This window comes from Misgurnus anguillicaudatus, chromosome 13, assembly GCF_027580225.2.
Source record: "Misgurnus anguillicaudatus chromosome 13, ASM2758022v2, whole genome shotgun sequence".
NCBI lineage: Eukaryota > Metazoa > Chordata > Actinopteri > Cypriniformes > Cobitidae > Misgurnus > Misgurnus anguillicaudatus.
The window spans coordinates 8350702-8372435 of NC_073349.2; the positions used below are offsets into that span (position 1 = coordinate 8350702).

A 21734-nucleotide genomic window follows, 5' to 3' on the forward strand; every position below is an offset into this window, starting at 1 on the left:
TGCATGGAACTTTTGATCCATGAAAGCTCTTAGCTAGTATAACATCATGTGCGACAACGTTCTGCTGCAGCACTCTCATTATGTGATGTTTTCTTAAAAGTACCCCCTCATGTTTGATGGACTCAGGAGTCCATAAGGGGGGAATATATAGTAGTTTTTGTTGGGTAAATTACTGATCATATGCTGTATTAATATTATATTAGGCCTAAGGCCTGTTGTTTCTACACAAGGCTATATGACACCCAGTTAAACTTTCGTTTTCTCAGTTAACTTTCGTTTCTTAATTAAAAGAGTCCAGGTGCTATCCTGCAACTATACCCCGATTGTTCTCGCCACGATTAGTTTGAGAAACAAGGTCAAACAACCAATAAACAAGAGTACGTCATTTTAGATTAGAGAATTCGTCCGGCTGTACTTTGCTACATTAACAAAAAGTTGGTTATGTCAGGGAAAGCCAAGGCCAATCGAAATAATAAACAGAGAACGTCACTTTAAGATTTAAGAAGTCCAGCTGTCATTTTAGATATGAAGAAGGATTCAGCTGCACATAAAACAAACAGATTAATTGTGGCAGACTGAGACCAATGAGAAGAACATACGTCATCTCAGATAAGAAGTGTTTGATCTTATTGTATAAAAATGGAGTCAGATGTTGGGAGGGCAGATGATCTTTTAGCGCCTCTATGAGGGGTATTGATTGTCTCACTTTGTTGGCTCGAGCGAATAAAGTAATTTTTGTTTGGCACCTGGAACCTTTGTCTCCTGAGTATTTTTTCTTATGAAGATTCAAGCTAAGACTTTTTGCCACAACACATGCTGGCGGCATCTCGCAACAAATGAGAGTGACGTATTCGGCGGCAAAAGTTTCATCCCCGCCAGTGGCACGCACCTATAGCCGACAGCTTGGGGCTGGCGACATAAAGAAGCCATGCGGATATTTTTTGCTATCTGGGATATACGACCAGATGCAGCTATGCTCAGCGTAGATGCGCGCCCCCGTGTATGCGTTTAACCACTGTGATATTTAGATGCCATTCGAGTTTCCTATGGTAAAAAATTTACACTTACTGCCATCAGCTAATAGAAGATATATGAGAGTTTCCTCATGTTTAGCAGTGCGCTCTCCTTCTAGATGCGTGCGTAACGTGCAGACCCATCATTCACGAAAGCCTTTACTGTTCCCACAAAGGTGTATAATAGTTTGCAGATTCATTATAACAGCTCAAGTTTAAAACAAAATTAAATGAAAGCTTTTAATGAGTTCTCTACAGTGTCTTTGTAAGTATTTATGTATTTTATTATATAATTAATTGGCGGTCTCTTTACCATGCATGAAAACACATTGCTCGCGTATCCTGTGCATTAGACGTGCCCATGTCTCGTCACATTTCATTATTTCTATTTTTGCCATAAAAACGTCTCTCTCTCTTGGTCCCTCTCCTCCTTCGTGACTAACAACTTTATCATAAGACGTTCCACACTTGACAGTTTCCCTGATTTCAGCCAGTTAAGCATATTTATAATATATATGGAATGAATGAAACGAGTTGGCACGCATATGGTGGCTGCAGTGCATAACAGAAGAGCAGTGCGTAGAAAAAGACAGCAGCTGTCTTCTACGTTTCTATCAAAAACTAATTTATTATAGTTTTTTATTTAAAATAAAAGCGATTACAAAGGAAATGTTTACTGTTCATTTTTTATTTTTTTATTGTATGGAAAATCCCATTTAAAGAAACAGACCGCCATTACATTTTTCCTCTCGCGCACCCCCTGGTGGCAGCTCGCGTACCCCTGGGGGTGCGCGCACCACACTTTGGGAATCCCTGCCCTATGCTGAAGAGGACATGCCCTTGAAATGGTTGTTTCAACAAGACAATAACCCAAAACACACTAGTAAACGGGCAAAGTCTTGGTTCCAAACCAACAAAATTAATGTTATGGAGTGGCCAGCCCAATCTCCAGACCTTAATCCAATTGAGAACTTGTGGGGTGATATCAAAAATGCTGTTTCTGAAGCAAAATCAAGAAATGTGAATGAATTGTGGAATGTTGTTAAAGAATCATGGAGTGGAATAACAGCTGAGAGGTGCCACAAGTTGGTTGACTCCATGTCAAGCAGTTTTAAAAAACTGTGGTCATACAACTAAATATTAGTTTAGTGATTCACAGGATTCGTAAGTTTTCTAAGATTGTTATTCACGCCGGCACAAATGACACCAGACTCCGCCAGTCAGATATCACCAAAGATACTATTAAAGAGGTGTGTGAAATTGCAAAAACAATGTCAGACAATGTAATTCGCTGTGGTCCCCTCCCCGCCTACCGGGGTGATGAAACTTACAGTAGATTAGTGTCTCTTCATGGCTGGATGTCAAAGTGGTGCCCTCAGCATAACGTAGGGTTTATAGACAATTGGAAACATTTCTGGGGAAGACCTGACCTGCTAAAGAGAGATGGCCTCCATCCGTCTCCGGAAGGAAGTGCTTTACTTTCTAGAAATCTGACCAATAGTCTTACTTTTGATATTGTCTGACTATCCAGGGCCCAGGTCAGGAAACAGACAGATCGGCTTACCCATCAGTCTGTTAGCTGCCTTGACATGTCAAGATCACATATATCCCAGCACATAGAGCCTTTTTTACCAGAGTACCAACACATCTCGACTGTGTCTGTTCCTCGAACAAATAAATACAGAGCACCGTTTACCTCGTCTCGCACAAATCTTATTAACATAAAATTAGAAGACAATACATTAACAGATGAAACTCAAATGTTAAAATTCGTCCTTCTCAACATTAGATCGCTTACCAATAAAGAACCAATTATCAATGAAATAATTTCTGACCAAAACTTAGATCCACTCTGTCTAACAGAGACCTGGCTTAAAGCAGACGATTACATCAGTTTAAACGAATCCACCCCACAAGACTATTACTATAAACACGTTGCTCGTCTAAAAGGGAGAGGGGGTGGTGTAGCTACAATATACAACAAAATATTCAAAGTAAACCATAAATCTGAATTAAAATTTTATTTGTTTGAAATAATACTGTTAAATATGGAAATAACTGATCGTAACAACAAACAGCTTTCGTTCATCTTAGCTACCATATATAGGCCTCCGGGCCACCACACAGATTTTCTTAAAGAAATAGCCGACTTCCTATCTGAACTCACAGTCACGGTAGATAAAGCTCTTATCGTTGGTGATTTTAATATTCATGTGGATAACCCAAAATATGCATTAGGAGGTGCGTTTATGGATGTTCTTAATTCTCTCGGTATTAAACAAAACGTATCGGGGCCAACCCATACTCGTAAGCACACATTAGACTTAATTCTGTCACTCAGACTCAATATTTATGATATCGAAATATCACCCCAAAGCGATGCCATTTCAGACCATTGCCTTGTGTCTTACACGATACTTCTAGATAGGACCCCTCAGTCTACAACATGCTACAGATTAGCCAGAACAATAATTTCCACCACTAAAGATAGCTTTATTAGCACTCTTCCAGACCTGTCTCAAATGAAACATGTAGCAGATAACGGTGAAGATCTGGATATTATAATAGAAAACTTGAACAACGTTTGCACTAGCACATTGGATGCCGTTGCTCCCATTCGAAAAAAGAGAATCAAAGAAAAAACGCCAGCTCCATGGTATGATCATCATACTGCAGCCCTTAAAAAAGTAGCCAGAAAAATGGACAGAAACTACCGAAGCACAAAGTTAGAGGTATGGCGTTCAGCATGGAAAGAGAGTGTTCAACACTACAGACAGGCTATTAAAACCGCCAGATCTACCTATCTCAGTACGCTTATTAAAGAAAATCATAACAACCCTCGTTTCCTCTTTAGCACAGTTGTGAAACTGACTAGAAACAAAGAACAAACAGAAACAAATAGTAAACTCCAACACAATAGTAATGACTTCATGAACTTCTTTACTAACAAAATTATGTTTATTAGGGAAAACATTGAAACTACGCAAGCGCCCACCACTATACCCAATAGTACATTTACCTCTAGATTACCATACGAACATCTTGAGTCATTTTAAACTACTACAATAGAAGAGCTCTCTAAATTAGTAATGTCATCCAAATCATCGTCCTGTATACTAGACCCCATTCCCACAAAATTACTAAAAGAGGTATTTCATGTAGTGTCAGACACGGTACTAAATATCTTTAACTCATCCCTAGAATTAGGATACATTCCAACAGCTTTCAAACTAGCAGTTATTAGACCGCTCATTAAAAAACCAAACCTTGACCAGGGAGATCTTAATAACTTTAGACCAATCTCAAACCTACCTTTTCTCTCTAAAATATTAGAAAAAGTAGTGGCAAACCAGCTACGCACATTCATAGCGAATAATAATACATATGAAAAGTTCCAATCAGGATTCAGGCCCCACCATAGCACAGAGACAGCGCTGCTTAGAGTTACAAATGAACTCCTATTAACATCCGATCGTGGTGAAATCTCAATCCTTATATTACTAGACCTTAGTGCAGCCTTTGACACAATAGATCACAGAATCTTACTCAGTAGACTAGAAAACTATGTTGGCATCAGTGGTCAGGCGTTAGCCTGGTTTAGATCGTATCTAACGAATCGCTATGACTTTGTCTATGTAAATGAGGAAGAGTCATATCACTCCCCGGTTAATTTCGGCGTACCACAGGGATCAGTTTCAGGCCCTATCCTATTCTCGTTATATATGTTACCTCTAGGAGACATTATCAGGAAACATAACATAAGTTTTCACTGCTATGCGGATGATACCCAGCTTTACATCTCGTCACATCCTAGCGAAACCCACCAGTTTGCTAAGCTAACAGACTGCATTAATGATATTAGGAACTGGATGGCACATAACTTTCTTATGCTAAACTCCAATAAGACTGAGATACTTATTATTGAACCAAATCGCTACAAAAATAGTATGTCAGATTACAAGTTGTCCATAGATGGCTGCGCGGTGGTGCCATCTTCCACGGTTAAGAATTTAGGTGTAATGTTCGACAGCAATCCATCTTTTGATAGTCATTTCTCCAACGTCTGCCGCACAGCATTCTTCCATCTTAGAAATATCTCAAAAATACACCATATGCTGTCTGCATCAGATGCAGAAAAGCTTATCCATGCTTTTATGACCTCTAGAATAGACTATTGTAACTCGTTACTCGGGGGATGCCATGCAAATCAGGTAAACATGTTACAGCTAGTTCAAAACGCCGCCGCAAGAGTGCTTACTCGATCTAAAAAGTATGACCACATTAGTCCAATTCTGGCATCTTTACATTAGCTACCAGTTAAATATCGCATACAATTTAAAATATTACTAACTACCTACAAAGCCTTAAATAGCCTAGCGCCCTCGTATATTAAAGAACTACTATCAGAATACAATCCACCACATAAACTGCGCTCACAAAATTCGGGTCTCTTAATTATCCCTAGAATATCAAAAGTGTCTAAAGGTGGTAGATCCTTTTCCTACTTAGCCCCTAAGCTCTGGAATGATTTACCAAATAATGTTCGAGTATCAGACACAGTTGATCAATTTAAATCTAAACTTAAGACATTCTTCTTTAACAAAGCATTCACATAAAATATGTCCAGTAAATGTACTTTTCCCGCAGTAGTTATTTTGTCTAGAACAAAGCACTCACACACCTCATATGGGTAATACACTATTGCTGCAATAGTTAGCCTGTCTGGAACCGAGCTGACTTAAACAACCATAATGTATGACACTTGCATTACATGTGAACGGCCCCTACGCTAAAAGAACTCTGTTTTTGTCTCCCTGTCTCGTCCTCGGGCCCGAGGACAATGACACAAACAGACCCAGTTCCTGTTGCTGTGAAGGTCATCGCACCACTGATCTACTGGCTGTCCTTCAACGTCATGCCTAGCCGATGCTCGACCAACGACCACCGACTGAACCAGTTTAATCCGCTTCCTATCCCTAACGTATATATATATATATATATATATATATATATATATATATATTTATATATTAATCTCTCCCAAGGGTTTTTGTCCTTCTAGGATTTTTCCCACCGGGTTTTTTTCCTAGGGGGTTTTTAGTCCCAGGGAGAGTCAGCCAACTTGGGCTTACCTTAGCACTTTACTGTATATGTAACACTATTAATACGCTTGCTTGTACGGTTTAACCTTAGCCGCTATGTTCTACTGCTTATATTATCTATTGATTTTCTGTGTTCTCCTTTACATCTACTCATGTAAAGCTGCTTTGCAACAATTAACATTTGTGAAAAGCGCTATATAAATAGAAGTGAATTGAATTGAATTGATTGCTAAATCCCAGAAAAAAAATGTTTGTACAAAATGGTTTTGAGTTTGTACAGTCAAAGGTAGACACTGCTATTTTTTTAACACACCCCTTTCAACTAATTGCCCAATTGCACAGCCTTAAGAGCGTGCATATCATGAATGCTGGGTCTTGTTTGTTTTCTGAGAATCTACTGAACCTACTGGTAACTTGTTTGCCACGTAGCAATAAAAAATATACTAAAAACCTTGATTATTCTGGTTAGTCACATTGTACTGCTATTATTTTGAACAATACTATATATATATATATATATATATATCACAAGTCGGGGGTGGCTGCTAATACAATTTAGCCACGCCCCTTTTCAACTTCCACCTCGAGGAGGTCCCCAAAGCCAACCCAATGACCAGACAGCACAAGTGCCTGTAAGTATAAAAATATAAATTTTATTTAATTTAATTAAAATAGATATGGGAAATGGGGAGGGGGGAGGAATTTAAAACTAATGCTCTTGCTCTGCCCTCCAGGTGGGCCGTGATCGGAAGAGAAAGGGGGGGGGGGATGGGGCCAAGTGTCCGGGGTCCAAGACACTACGAGGGGTGTGTGGCTCGGGCTCCTCCGCCTTGTCTTATGTTCCCGAGGTGCCCTCCTCTTCCTCCTTTCCAGCTTGGGACGACGTACAGTAAGTCCGGTGCAGGTAAGGTTTCCTCGTTCACTTTCTCTCTCTCCACAGGCTGCTGACTGGGACACAGAAGATTGGTTATTTATGCTGCTGGTTTCTCTCACCTCTCCAGCTTGGGACGATGTACAGTAAGTACGGTGCAGGTAAGGCTTCCTCGTTCATTTTCTCTCTCTCCACAGGCTGCTGACTGGGACACAGAAGATTGGTTATTTATGCTGCTGGTTTCTCTCACCTCTCCAGCTTGGGACGATGTACAGTAAGTACGGTGCAGGTAAGGCTTCCTCGTTCATTTTCTCTCTCTCCACAGGCTGCTGACTGGGACACAGAAGATTGGTTATTTATGCTGCTGGTTTCTCTCACCTCTCCAGCTTGGGACGATGTACAGTAAGTACGGTGCAGGTAAGGCTTCCTCGTTCATTTTCTCTCTCCCCACAGGCTGCTGACTGGGACACAGAAGATCGGTTATTTATGCTGCTGGTTTCTCTCACCTCTCCAGCTTGGGACGACGTACAGTAAGTACGTTGCAGGTAAGGCTTCCTCGTTCACTTTCTCTCTCCCCACAGGGTAACACTCCTGGTCAGATGGCAGTCAGTTTAACATGCATTGTATATGGATTGAAAATATGGTGGACTTACAGTGACCCGGCTCTTACAATTCGCCAGATATTATAGAGACTGTATGGAGATGAGGCGTCGGGGGCAGAACCTCCCAACGGCTGCTGCTGCTGCAGAGGGGGAAAATGCTACACTGTCACACCGAGCCGAGCGCTGCCCTCTCCTCTCCACTTCCTCGACTAGAGAGCACTGGACAGGGGCGCCCCTTTGAAGAGGCCTCGGGACAGGTGGGATCTACTCCGCCTCACTCTGCAACAGTAGATATTATGTAGATGTATGCACAAGCAGCATTGATCGTTAGTTGTACTCACACAGTCTCCAGCGGTCTAACTCTTCACCACCACTCTACAGAACAACCCAGTTGCAAAAGATGGCTGTTGACGAACACCACAGTAATACTGCACATCCAAAGCTCACTCACAGCATATGCCAGGTAATAAACAACTGGAACCCGCAGCCTTTTCGTTCTCCCACGGCGAGGTTGGCGGAGGCGGGGGTTTCTGACAATACACACACACAGCAGTACACAGCACCACTTCAAAGTGAAATTTCCACAACAACACAGACTCACCCACCGCACTCGAGTGAACACTTAAGACGCCCCGTCTTCCTCCACTTCACCGGAGCCCGCTAGGCGTTGTTAGCACAGCCCAGTCAACGTCCACGTTGCTGTGGCAGCCAAAACTTCTGGCTTCCTCTTCCGGCTCTCCCACCACACTGCTCCGTGGTAGGGCCGTCCTCCCTTTCCTAGAGCCGTCCGTTACACAATGAGTTAATGTACAACGTGTCCACAATCAATATTGCATACTCACAGGCACCATATAATCTTCTCCGATGCTCTTCCCTTCGACACACACACACAGGCCAGTATTTTCAACTTCACACGACGAGGCGTTTCCTTCCTATGGCAATGTTTACACAATGATCGCAATAGCTTCCAGTATCTTCAAATAAACAATCACTCACGCTCACTCTGAATCCTCTTTCTGTTTTGTTTCAGTTCCCAGTGTTTTCCGGTCGTCTCCCAGCCACTAGGGTTTTGCTTCGTCCCACACAGCCACGCCAGCTTCAGCCTGAAAGGATACCAGCCACAACAAGCAGCTACCACACAACAACAGCTTCTTCGTGGTGCTCCTTTAAATGATCCACAGCATACCTTCCTTTCACCTCCTGTGGCTCTGTACTCTCTCCGCTCGCTTCCCAGCGATACCCGGATCAACAGAGCCTTTGGGCTCTTCAAAAGGTGCGTGTCTTCAGTCCGCCCTTGGCGGAAAAGGAGCTTTCCCCGAATCAATCGCTGCTTTACTTGTGTTCCTGCAGAGCTATTTATGTGTCTCATCCTCACACAGCCTCCAATCACAATCTGCTTCGTAAATGCTTTGCACCTGTGGCTCATAATGCCCCGATTGCGTTGCCCTTGGAAACCAGGAAGTACTGGTGTTCTTTTAAAATTTGGTCCGGGCGGAAACCGCCTTCGGGCGGAACCAAGTTTGGCCATTTTCGGTTCCGCCCTATAAAAGTCACCCTGTGATATATATAGCGCCTCTCTATGTCATCTGGGGATGTTCCAAAACACAGATCAACAGGAAGTCTTGCCTCTCTGCCAAACATTAGATGATAAGGCGAGTATCCTGTGGCATCACACTTAGTGCTGTTGTACGCGTGTACCAAGTGAGGCACATGTTGACTCCACGCACGCTTCTTCTCCTAGCCTATGTACTTAGCATAGAGAGCAGATTACGGTTGAACCTTTCTGGCTGCGGGTCTCCTTGCGGATGATACAGCATTGTCCGTTACTTGCATATCCCCATCAAGGTCAACAGTTCTCGGATCAAACAGCTCTCGAAATTCCTTCCTTGATCTGAATGGATCCTTGAAGGCAGTCCATAATGTATGAAATAGTTCTCAATTAGCACCTTTACCACAACATGGGCCTTCTGGCTTTTGGTTGGGAAAGCCTGAGCATATCATGTAAAATGGTCCGTGACCACTAACACATTACATATGCCTTTGGAGTAAGGCTCCATGGAAAGAAAGTCCATGCACACTAAATGCATAGGTCCATGGCTTACGATCTGGTGCAATAGTGTCACGATTGGGAAACAGGAAGTAGGCACATACGCAGAGTTCACAATGAATAAATAACATTTAATAATAAACAAGAAACAAAACACAAGAATCAAACAGGAACATCCAACACATGAACAGACAGGGTGTAATGACAATGATCCAGCGGTGAGCAAACAGAAAACAAACATTCAAAGAATTCAACCCTCACTGGAAGAGGCTTAAGTGGCGTGGCGACCACCCCAGGGAACACTTCCTTGCAAAATGCCCATTCTCACAACATCTGTAACAAAGGTGTTCTTACATACTTTGAATGATCGTTGTTGGGGGCTTGCTATTGGCTTTGAGGCATTCACAGCTGAAATGGCAGCTTGATGTTCAGCTACTTTATTTGTTACTTTCCGTTGCAAACGCTTCATTTGTTTCTTCAAAGCTGTTATCTCACTATCCGAACTGCACTCACTATGTACTACAGGTGGGGGAATTTTCTCACTGCTAACTGACAGGTCGTTTGCAGGCTTAGACACGATAGTAGCAACCAAGGCCTTAACTCATTCACCGCCATTGACGAGTTATCTCGTCATTTATGAGTTAATATTTAACTAATAAAAATGCCTTTCTGGACGAATTTCAAAGTGAAAGTGTAATACCGCTTTTATCCACCAGATGGCGCCAAAACGAATTTATCAAAAACGGATGTTAAAAAGATTAAGATTTATTTTAAATGCCTTTATGTTTGATAGTCATTCTGAGTCTGATCTCTAACATAAATTCCTTTAAAAAAACGCAATTTTTTAAGCTTTTTGCTCAAAATGTTGTATTTTTGAAGAGAAATATCCATATTTCAGTGGTTATATTAAGTGGAAAAAGTAAATATATAATGAAACGTTTTTTCCCCATTTTGTTTGTTTGTTTGTTTGTTTATTGTTTGTATGAAAGCAGAGGGTGTGTTCTTTAATTTGATATAATTTGTATGTTTATATATTTATAGAAAATAATTTTTCCTGCAAGGAATTTTGTGAAAATTTTGTGAAAATCACAAAAATGCAGGTGGGCAACTTTTCTCAAAAAGGCTGGCGGTGAATGAGTTAAGCTCTTTGATCTCAGACTTCAGGTTCTGAATTTCAGTTTGTTTCACATCAGCATTCTGCCTTACATTTCCACCTTGCATGACAGGAGTAATCTTCTTTCGTGAGGCCTCATAATCCTCTTCTGTGCGTATCTCCTTTAATGGCTGGAGAAACGCTGAGGGCTTTGCTCTCCTTTCTCTCAAACAAAGGTTAACTAACATTAGATCAGATGCTATCGCACCATGCAACAATTGGTCGAGTCTTGCTTTATCTGCACATCCAAGGGGTGAGTCCATCCCTCTGCACCACCCTATTCAACGACTCAGGGCCGGTTTTAGATATTTGGAGGCCCTAGGCAAAATATATGTTGGAGGCCCCTTACACCCCTCTAATTTTCATAATAATGTGAGAAGGTGTTTTTTCTACCCTGTTAGAAATCATTTAAGCACTAAAGTTAATAAACATGTTTTCCCCATTACTTTTCTTTTTATCAAGTTAACAAATTGATTAAATTTATGTTAAATTTTGATTAGAAATTATGCAAAATCACATGTGTTAAACATTTTAAGGCAGGTCAAATTTGTTGTTGTTGTGGATGTGGTAACTTATTTGAAGCACCGCCTTTTTGGGATAACACAATATAACGGTTTTGCTTTCTCCAATCAGTAAAATTAAAAAGACAACACACTGCAAAAACCCTAACCATAAATAACTAGATAACAGATGAACACCTCTTAGAATTGTTTTATTGTTTTTTATTTGAGCTGGGTATTAAGAGAAATTCCCCTCTTACTGAACCAATATAAAGTTATCTAGACTATGGATATATTCATATGTACTGCAATACCTTTTTTAGAGGCTACCTTAAATATCCATACAAATCACAAACAGACAAACTACTAAGCAGAATAATTTAAAAAAATCAATAAATGCATCATGTTTCATGATTTGAAAACTAAAAAAGTATAGAGGACTTACAAGATACAAACAGTTTACTTTAGGTAAAGGCAGTTGTGTTGCTGTTTGACTTTAAATACAAACTTTTTTTAACTTGACCATTTTGATAGTCAGCTCCCCACTAGGGCTGTGTTGAAAAAACCGATTCAGAGATTCTGAATTGATTTTCATGTTAATTTCTAAAGATCGATCCGTAACTCAGAGGATCGATTTAATAATTAATAACTTAAACTTGCCGCGTCATTGAATTCACGCATGCGCGCGAGGTGGAAGGACATTTAAAACAACAAACATAGCGGTCAGTAATGTTAAGCAAGCGGTTGTTTTGAAAACTCTAGAAACGCTCAAAGCTGCGATCTATATGTAAAATAATCCACTCATAACAAATGAACAAGTTATTTGTGTAATTTTTATAATAAGCGCCATGCAGTGAATCCACCACGGGGCTCCAGCGAAACTCTCTCTCTCTCCCTCCCTCTGTGCTCATGCAGCCGGTCTCTGACAGGCAGAGGTTTCTTGAGGCGCGTGCAACGGGTCGCCAAATAAAGAGTTCTTCTTACACATAATGCTAATAGTTGTAAAGTTTTCTGAACTTTAAGCAAGCTAAGACAAAACTCACGTTTATATCAGTGACACGTGCGCTGCTGGAGCGATGTAGTTTGACGCTTAATTTGCTTATAGTACAAACATCTTTGATCAGAAAGACGAGAAAGAGATGCAAATGTTAATGTGTAATAGAAAGTAAAGAGCGCCAAGACCTTAACAGACTTCATCACATCATAGCACCCATCTTAATATCTATATCTAGAGCTCCGTCTCGCATATACAGGTATTTATTCTGTCTGTAGGTTTGTGCATATATTTATACCTGGTTATTTTACATACTGCCTATTTTTAATGTAATGTATGCATAAATAAATACAAAATACAATGCATACTATAGCTTCAATAGTCTATAAAATTAATAACTCATTTAAAAACAAGATTCTGTCTATCAAGACTTAATCTGTTGTTATCCTCTGGGCATTTTCACTTTAACATTATTAACATTAAATTGTCCATATTTTAAAACTGTGGTGAGCAGTTAAAAGCTATAGTGAGTGGCAAATAACTGCACATTTTTATAATCCAAAAACAATATAAACTGAAAAACATGTATACCATGAAATATACTGTTACCGTGAAATAAAATGACTCATGGAATATATTTTTGGTCATTCCGCCCAACCCTATCTGGCACCATTTCAGGCTTTTTTCAAAAACACTTATCTAAATCTCGAAGATTGGATCAGATCAGATCGAATTGAACAATGATAATCGATTCAAGATCTCGAGAATCGGAATCGAATAGATTCTTGAAATTTGAATCGAAACCCAGCCCTACTCACACACATTCAAAGTGTCTGAATAGAGTCAGCAACGTTCAAGTTTGTTCTGTCCTGAAATTACATTGATACACAAAACAAAGCAAATGCTTTATTTCAAAATACCTGCATCATGTGTTGCACTGTCTTTGCATTCCGCTTTTGCTAAGCAGGAAACAAAGGATGTGATAGCCGCTTTCAGCGTCATTTAAAGCCAGTCAGCAGCAGAGATTTGAATGCTGTTCATCTGGGCTTCTTCAACTTCATGAGGCGCTGCAAGAACCGACAGGCGGATGACATCAAAGCACCGCAAGAGCCAAAGGAGAAACCATACAGAGGAGTCTGCTTATCAATCGATCTCACGTTACTTTAATGTCATCCGCTTGCGCCTTTTGCAGCGGCGGCACAGCATTAAGTTGAACTCACCTTAAAACTTTATCTATTGCTGTCTGTAGTGGTTGTCGGATTAGCGCACATTGATTTAGCAGTTGTGGAGGCCCCCCTCCAAGCTTGAGGCTCTAGGCATTTGCCTACTCTGCCTATAGCTAGCGCCAGCCCTGCAACGACTGCTCTAAATGTCTGAGGAAGTCAGACAGCTTCTCACCTGGTTGTTGCTGCAGTAACGAAATGTGAAATACAACTTTTCTCCTGACTCTGCTGTCCCAAAAGCATGCTCCAGGGCCTCCAAACAGTCTTCGGGGCCCACGTCAGGGTCACTGGCCCGTACTGCTTTTACAACGTCCAGCGCCGGGCCTCTGAGACTTTCCATCAGCCTCCGCCTCTTCTCTTTGTTTGAACAGTCTTCCACCATGAGCCATGCTTGACCCAACCAGTGGTCGAACAGCAGGGGTGGGCAACAACCCAGAGAAAGTTTGTATGCGACGATAGCTTCCCTGCTCACTTGAGGACTTGGATGTCTTGTCCAGTAAATCACTCACAGATAGCAGAATGGGCTTGGTTGACTTAGCAGCAGCCTCATCTTCAGGGAACAATGTGCGCAGGTGTTCAACAGGTTTATCTGGAGCTTGTTGTGTTACGGATGTATCAACTTGTGGACCGTATCAACTTGTGTGTCTTCTGTGATAACCGGCCATGGCCCTCCACCGTCTGTAGGAAACACTTCAAACAGAACATTTTAACTTTTTACTACTTCCTTACATTCACACAAGACCAAGTATTGGTTTCGTTGATGGTTGAAAGTTCGGCCTCTGATGCGCACACGTCCCAAACACTTCACATTTTGCATTGTCTCTTCTATTGCACTTGTGTCTATGTCACAGGTCGGGCTCCTATGCCTTTTCTTGATCCCGTGGCGCCCTCCTTTTCCCTCCTGGAGGCAGATTAAAACAATGTGGTAAGTGCTGGTTCAATGTTTCATATACCTAGTGGTCTCTCTGGCTACGTCTGGTGTATTCCTTGATGCTGCGCTGGAGTGGTATCAGGAAGGCTTTTTCCCACGGCGACTGGGTCTACACCCTTTCCTCAGCCTCACACTGGAAACACAGAAATACTTCGGGTCAATGACCAAGACTCTTTCCTTATTGCAGGTACCTGCGGCTGTGAACACCTCTACTCTCCCCCGACGTGAGACTCGGACAGACTTTCCACTGTAGGTATCGGCGGGTAAGTACACAGGGCTTCAATTCTTGGGCGTACAAGCAAGTATACAGCCCGACTCCTTTTCCATAGCATTTTTCAAACATTGTGCACTCCGCCTTTAAGCATTTATGTAAGCTAACCTGGTCATAGAAAAACCGTAAGTGGGCATGCGCTAGCCGTTTGCTGCCGTGACTTTCTGACGGTAAATTAAGCAAAAATAAAATTTCAGCAAATGCAAACTTCAATCAAACATAGTAAGAGGTGAAGTATTGCTTTAGCCTATCAGAAATGCTTATTGCATTAATTTTTAAAAGTGTGCGAGGTCCGTGCACGTCCTCCGCTAGCAACACAGAATAACGTTAGCTAAAAGTGCAAGCGCCTAAACGAGCATTATATATTAATGACGTTGGGTTTATTGTTTTTATTAATTTATATTCACAAAACTTATCAACAAAACATCGATTAAAATTAAGAGACCAATTATCTGAAACGAAATTCATTTTAAAGTAGCACACAAAACTTACATTAAACTGGAAAATAATGTCTGACCCATTACAATTCTCCCTTCATATTGGCCTTTACAACGCCTATATGGCGTTTAAAATTACAGTCTATCTTTCGTAAGCTAACTAAATTTAAACAAAACAAACACTTATACTGTTCTAGCTCCCCCCTACAACATATTAATATGATTAATAGGTTAATTTTGATTTTATAACTACACAGAAAGGCTTTATGATTTAAAAAGAAAGCATTCAAGTGAACAGTACTACACAGTAGCAAACTTGAAGCAAAAATACATTTCAGCAAATGCAAACTTCAATCAAACATAGTAAGAGGTGAAGTGTTGCTTTAGCCTACCCGAAATGCTTATTGCATTAATTTTGAAAAGTGTGCGAGGTCCGTGCACGTCCTCCGCTAGCAACACACAAATAGCTAAAAGCGCAAGCGCCTAAACGAGCATTATATTAATGACGTTGAGTTTATTGTTTTTATTAATTTATATTCACAAAACTTATCAACAAAACATCGATTAAAATTAAGAGACAAATTATCTGAAACGAAATTCATTTTAAAGTAGCAAACAAAACTTACATTAAACTGGAAAATAATGTCTGACCCATTAAAATTCTCCCTTCATATTGGCCTTTGCAACGCCTATATGGCGTTTAAAATTACAGTCTATCTTTCGTAAGCTAACTAAATTTAAACAAAACATAAACACATTAAACCCAACAATACTCAAACATTAATATAAAACAGACATTATCTATAAGGATGCATGTTAAAACAATCCGATATAGCATTTATAATAGCTGGTTGGTAGATGTTTAGCCTACTATTTTTGGCAAAACCTGCATTGCAAACCTCCATTTACCTGAATAAAAACAATTTTTACTTTGAAAATGATGCGCTGTCACGTTAACATCAGCTGTTCGTTTACATAAGACTCCGTCTACGTTCATTTACACTCAGAGCAACGTCTGAGTTCTCAAACTAAAACAGGGTCTTCAGCGTTTGCGAACAAATCCGTTTATGAGGGTCGAAATCGGTGATGTAGTGTAGATGAAAGGCGTAAACGTAGCAAAAGTAACGCGTTTTAAAGGATAAACGCATTAATGTAAACATAGCCTCAATCCATATAACAGCCTCTTTCACACAATAATTCTGGTAAATTACCATGAATTTACCTGTGGCGCGCGGCCGTGAGCTCTGTGTCGTATTTGTACACAATGGCGGGTTATGAATTAATAACATCGCTCCGTATTTTGTTGTTTTCACATCTGTGGCAAACGGCCGCGAAGTTGCTCGTGACAAAACAATATTGCGTAGGCGATGTCAAACGGAACCTGTGTCTGCACATTAGGCTTCACCGAGGGTGTACTAAGGACGTCGGCAATTTGGCAAATAGATGGTAAGCTGTTTTAAACAACTTTGAAGAAATGTGGATGTTAACTTCAGTTGTGCTCGACTTTTAAGCAGCATGGGTGTGGAAACGAATGTAAACAGTGCGGGGGTAAACGCGTCATCTGTTTAAAAAAGTTCTGATTGGCCCGATCTGTCAGGGCGGTCTGACGTCGTCCGTTCTAAATGCCGGTAATTCTATAATTTTTGTTCACACATAGCGCTTACCGGTAAATTACTGGTAATCTTACAACCTGTTTTACTGGTAAATTGGGAGCACTGATTTACCGGAAAGGTTCTGTTCACACATGACATGTTAACTGCAATTTACCAGTAAATTACCAGTAAAGACTGTATGTGTGAAAGGGACTAACGACTCGTTTCAGCGATTCAGAGTCGACTCCCTACTTTAGAAGCCAATAACTTTATTAATCGTGCACTTTTTGGTTCCACTACTTTGCACATTGTTTACATTGATGGACAAGCTACATGACACACTGCAATACAGGTCAGTTACAATTTTGGATCTGTGTGGCTCTTTAGATGTCACGTATATATTGTTGTTATTGCTCCTACGAACAAAAAGAAAACAGATGTTAAAACTTACATTTGTTAAGTTTTTAAAATGCAATAGTATTTACAGTAGTTTCCAAAAACAACGTAAGAACTTTTACTATTTTCTTTTAAATCTCACCTTGACCATGTTTTATATGATAAGGATTTAATGCTGAAGACCAGTTTAATCTAGCCACTTAAAAACTGAGTAACAATTGTATGCTTTTGTTTTTTGTTGTGCCATTTGCTTGAACCAAAAGATCTTCTTGTGTGCTGCCTCAGAGAAGGAAAAACTCTTCTCCCCTTTCAGAGCCTGTTCTTGTGGAGGTGTGAGAGGTATCAATGGAAATTTGCATGATTATAAAAGGTGCAATCCCATTCAATGAAGCCATTCATTCAGGAGAAGAAAGTATTCAAGACTCATTAGCAACATGTTTAAACAAAATAAGCCTAAAGATAACAAACAACATCTGCACACAACTTAAGGCATAATCTTTTGCTCTGTAAGGCCTGGTTCACATGGCAGGATAATTAGGCAGATTTTACCCCCGATTCACCCCTTCCGACAATCTTAAGGATGCCCCAATTATCGTAAAATAATCTGATCAGATATTCCTGCCATGTGTGGTGTGTTAAGACTGCTCCCGTCTACTCGGAAGGACCACGGGACCACTCCGATTTCAAATCGGGGATTTCCAACATGTTTTTTGGCCCGATTTCTTTTCGTGTATAGGGTCTCCCGGGGACAAACAAGCACGCAGCCTGTGGACTGTGACGTGTAGCCAATCAGAAAGTGAGGTGACGAGGCAGCAAGGAAGCACCGGGAAAAAAAACACTGACTGTATGACCAAAACTGTTAGACCCGTGATGTTTTATCGCCATGTGTGGGGTCTCTCAAGGTTGGAAAATCGGCCAATGATTTTAAATTCGTCCCGTCTGAACCAGCCTTAACTCTGTCACCATGGAATTTCTTACATGTGGCCCACGGTGCCAGTGGGGATTTGTAAGATTGAAATGTAGGAATTTATTAGTCTGACACAACTCTCATTTCCATCCTGTATCATCTCCCTTTACTGCACCATCTGCATTCCTGCATCTGCATATTTCATGGTCAATGAAGGGATTAAAGACAATGTTTAGGTATTGCTGTTAACATTTTTTTAGTAATTTCCACATTCCTACAGGTTGAACCTCGTTGAATCCACCCTTACAGTTTGGTGCTGAAACTCAAGAACGCTTGCAGTTTTGCTCGTGTGCCAAACCTGGGATCCCTTTCTCTGGGTTTTCAAATCAATAATTCAATATAATAATGTATAGCCTGCAAAAAATAAAATTACAGCTGAAACTACTCTAGTCTGGTTGTACTGTATTTAATAAATTAGAAGAACTAAAAGTTAACCATGTCAACAACATACAAATTGTGCCTTCACAACCATGGGGAAGATTCAGGGGAAACACCTAAAGTATGCATTTCCCTAATGTCACAGGATATAAGGTGCAAACGTGTGCTGACATCAGAAATACAGTCCACAGCACATAGCTTACTACAGAAGACCCAGCATCTCCATTTAACCCAAGACCGTTTGCATATCTCCATATCTCCACGATTGGAGGTGCAACAGAGACTGAGTCAAGTAAATAATGAGAGTGATACGCTGCCAACACAGTTCGGAAAGTTCCACAGTCACCAAAAATCAGCAGCAATATTTTCCCATTGTGCGACTGAAGGGCATGGAAAAAACTCTGGCTGCAGTGCTTTCCACAAAGATTTACATACCTCGGACACTATGGATGACACTGTGCTTGATGACTGTTTGTAGCTAGCTGCTACAGCCTGTTGGCTTCCACCTGAAGCTAAAATTCGCATGATTATAAAAGGTGCAATCCCATTCAATGAAGCCATTCATTCAGGAGAAGAAAGTATTCAAGACTCATTAGCAACATGTTTAAACAAAATAAGCCTAAAGATAACAAACAACATCTGCACACAACTTAAGGCATAATCTTTTGCTCTGTAAGGCCTGGTTCACATGGCAGGATAATTAGGCAGATTTTACCCCCGATTCACCCCTTCCGACAATCTTAAGGATGCCCCAATTATCGTAAAATAATCTGATCAGATATTCCTGCCATGTGTGGTGTGTTAAGACTGCTCCCGTCTACTCGGAAGGACCACGGGACCACTCCGATTTCAAATCGGGGATTTCCAACATGTTTTTTGGCCCGATTTCTTTTCGTGTATAGGGTCTCCCGGGGACAAACAAGCACGCAGCCTGTGGACTGTGACGTGTAGCCAATCAGAAAGTGAGGTGACGAGGCAGCAAGGAAGCACCGGGAAAAAAAACACTGACTGTATGACCAAAACTGTTAGACCCGTGATGTTTTATCGCCATGTGTGGGGTCTCTCAAGGTTGGAAAATCGGCCAATGATTTTAAATTCGTCCCGTCTGAACCAGCCTTAACTCTGTCACCATGGAATTTCTTACATGTGGCCCACGGTGCCAGTGGGGATTTGTAAGATTGAAATGTAGGAATTTATTAGTCTGACACAACTCTCATTTCCATCCTGTATCATCTCCCTTTACTGCACCATCTGCATTCCTGCATCTGCATATTTCATGGTCAATGAAGGGATTAAAGACAATGTTTAGGTATTGCTGTTAACATTTTTTTAGTAATTTCCACATTCCTACAGGTTGAACCTCGTTGAATCCACCCTTACAGTTTGGTGCTGAAACTCAAGAACGCTTGCAGTTTTGCTCGTGTGCCAAACCTGGGATCCCTTTCTCTGGGTTTTCAAATCAATAATTCAATATAATAATGTATAGCCTGCAAAAAATAAAATTACAGCTGAAACTACTCTAGTCTGGTTGTACTGTATTTAATAAATTAGAAGAACTAAAAGTTAACCATGTCAACAACATACAAATTGTGCCTTCACAACCATGGGGAAGATTCAGGGGAAACACCTAAAGTATGCATTTCCCTAATGTCACAGGATATAAGGTGCAAACGTGTGCTGACATCAGAAATACAGTCCACAGCACATAGCTTACTACAGAAGACCCAGCATCTCCATTTAACCCAAGACCGTTTGCATATCTCCATATCTCCACGATTGGAGGTGCAACAGAGACTGAGTCAAGTAAATAATGAGAGTGATACGCTGCCAACACAGTTTGGAAAGTTCCACAGTCTCCAAAAATCGGCAGCAATATTTTCCCATTGTGCGACTGTAGGGCAGGGAAGAAACTCTGGCTGCAGTGCTTTCCACAAAGATTTACATACCTCAGACACTATGGATGACACTGTGCTTGATGACTGTTTGTAGCTAGCTGCTACAGCCTGTTGGCTTCCACCTGAAGCTAAAATTCGCATGATTATAAAAGGTGCAATCCCATTCAATGAAGCCATTCATTCAGGAGAAGAAAGTATTCAAGACTCATTAGCAACATGTTTAAACAAAATAAGCCTAAAGATGACAAACAACATCTGCACACAACTTAAAGTATGGTTCACATGGCAGGATAATTAGGCAGATTTTACCCCCGATTCACCCCTTCCGACAATCTTAAGGATGCCCCAATTATCGTAAAATAACAGGGTCCGTGTACGTTTTGATAGTTTGTTTGATAGTCAAACCAAAAAACGAAATAACGAGAAACCACATGTTTATCGTTTGTTGTTTCAAAAAAAAAAAAAAAAAACGGTAAAAGAGAGCCGTTCTTCCGTTTTTTGTTTCTGGGTCCAAAACCGAAAAACGACTAAACCAAATTCAAACAACAGTCCGATTTTGGTTTTTGGAAGTTCCTTTTTTCGTTTCTCCGTTTGAAGATCTACATTAAAAGAAAGACAGGTTGGTCACGTGACCCGGAAGTTATATTAAATACAGCCTATAAATACAGACTGTTATTTGAATTTGGTTTAGTTGTTTTTCGTTTTTGGATTCAGAAACCAAAAGCGGAAGAACGGCTCTCTTTTTACCGGTTTTTGTTTTTTGTTTGAAACGACAAACGAAAAACATGTGGTTTCTCGTTATTTCGTTTTTTGGTTTAAACGAAAAAACAAACTATCAAAACGTACACGGACCTAACAGTCACCAAAAATCAGCAGCAATATTTTCCCATTGTGCGACTGAAGGGCATGGAAAAACTCTGGCTGCAGTGCTTTCCACAAAGATTTACATACCTCAGACACTATGTTAGACACTGTGCTTGACGACACTTTGTAGCTAGCTGATACAGCCTGTTGGCTTCCACCTGAAGCTAAAACTCGAAGTGTGATTGCCAGTCTCTGCGTAATACCTACAGGCATACTGTGCGTACACTGATGTACGATAAATGGCTGCACACGACGAACCAAATCGTCGAATCTACCAGCCGACATTCGGAAATATCTGCCTCAACTGGTTCACGGGCCGCACGTACCATCTTCTCCTCCGACGCCTTCTCTCGTTTCTGCCTTTAAGTTTTAGTAACTTCACTAAAATGAACTGTTTTTCCAGCTCGATGAGCTCCAACTCCAAAATGATACGCTCTCTTTCAGACGCCATTGCTTGTTGTCGTAGCCAAAGTCAAAACAGCTGCAAGAAATCTAAAC

The 21734-nt window shown here is 40.8% G+C and overlaps 1 protein-coding gene and 1 long non-coding RNA gene across 2 annotated transcripts in view; one reads left to right on the forward strand and one right to left on the reverse strand.

Annotated features, from left to right (window-relative positions):
• Positions 1 to 21734, reverse strand: part of LOC129431122 (cation channel sperm-associated protein subunit gamma 1-like) — a 325761-nt gene that overhangs the window by 167931 nt on the left and 136096 nt on the right. The window lies entirely within an intron of this gene.
• Positions 14959 to 15907, forward strand: LOC141369382 (uncharacterized). Its single transcript, XR_012373053.1, has 2 exons — positions 14959 to 14997; positions 15576 to 15907. It is a non-coding gene; the product is annotated as an uncharacterized lncRNA (long non-coding RNA).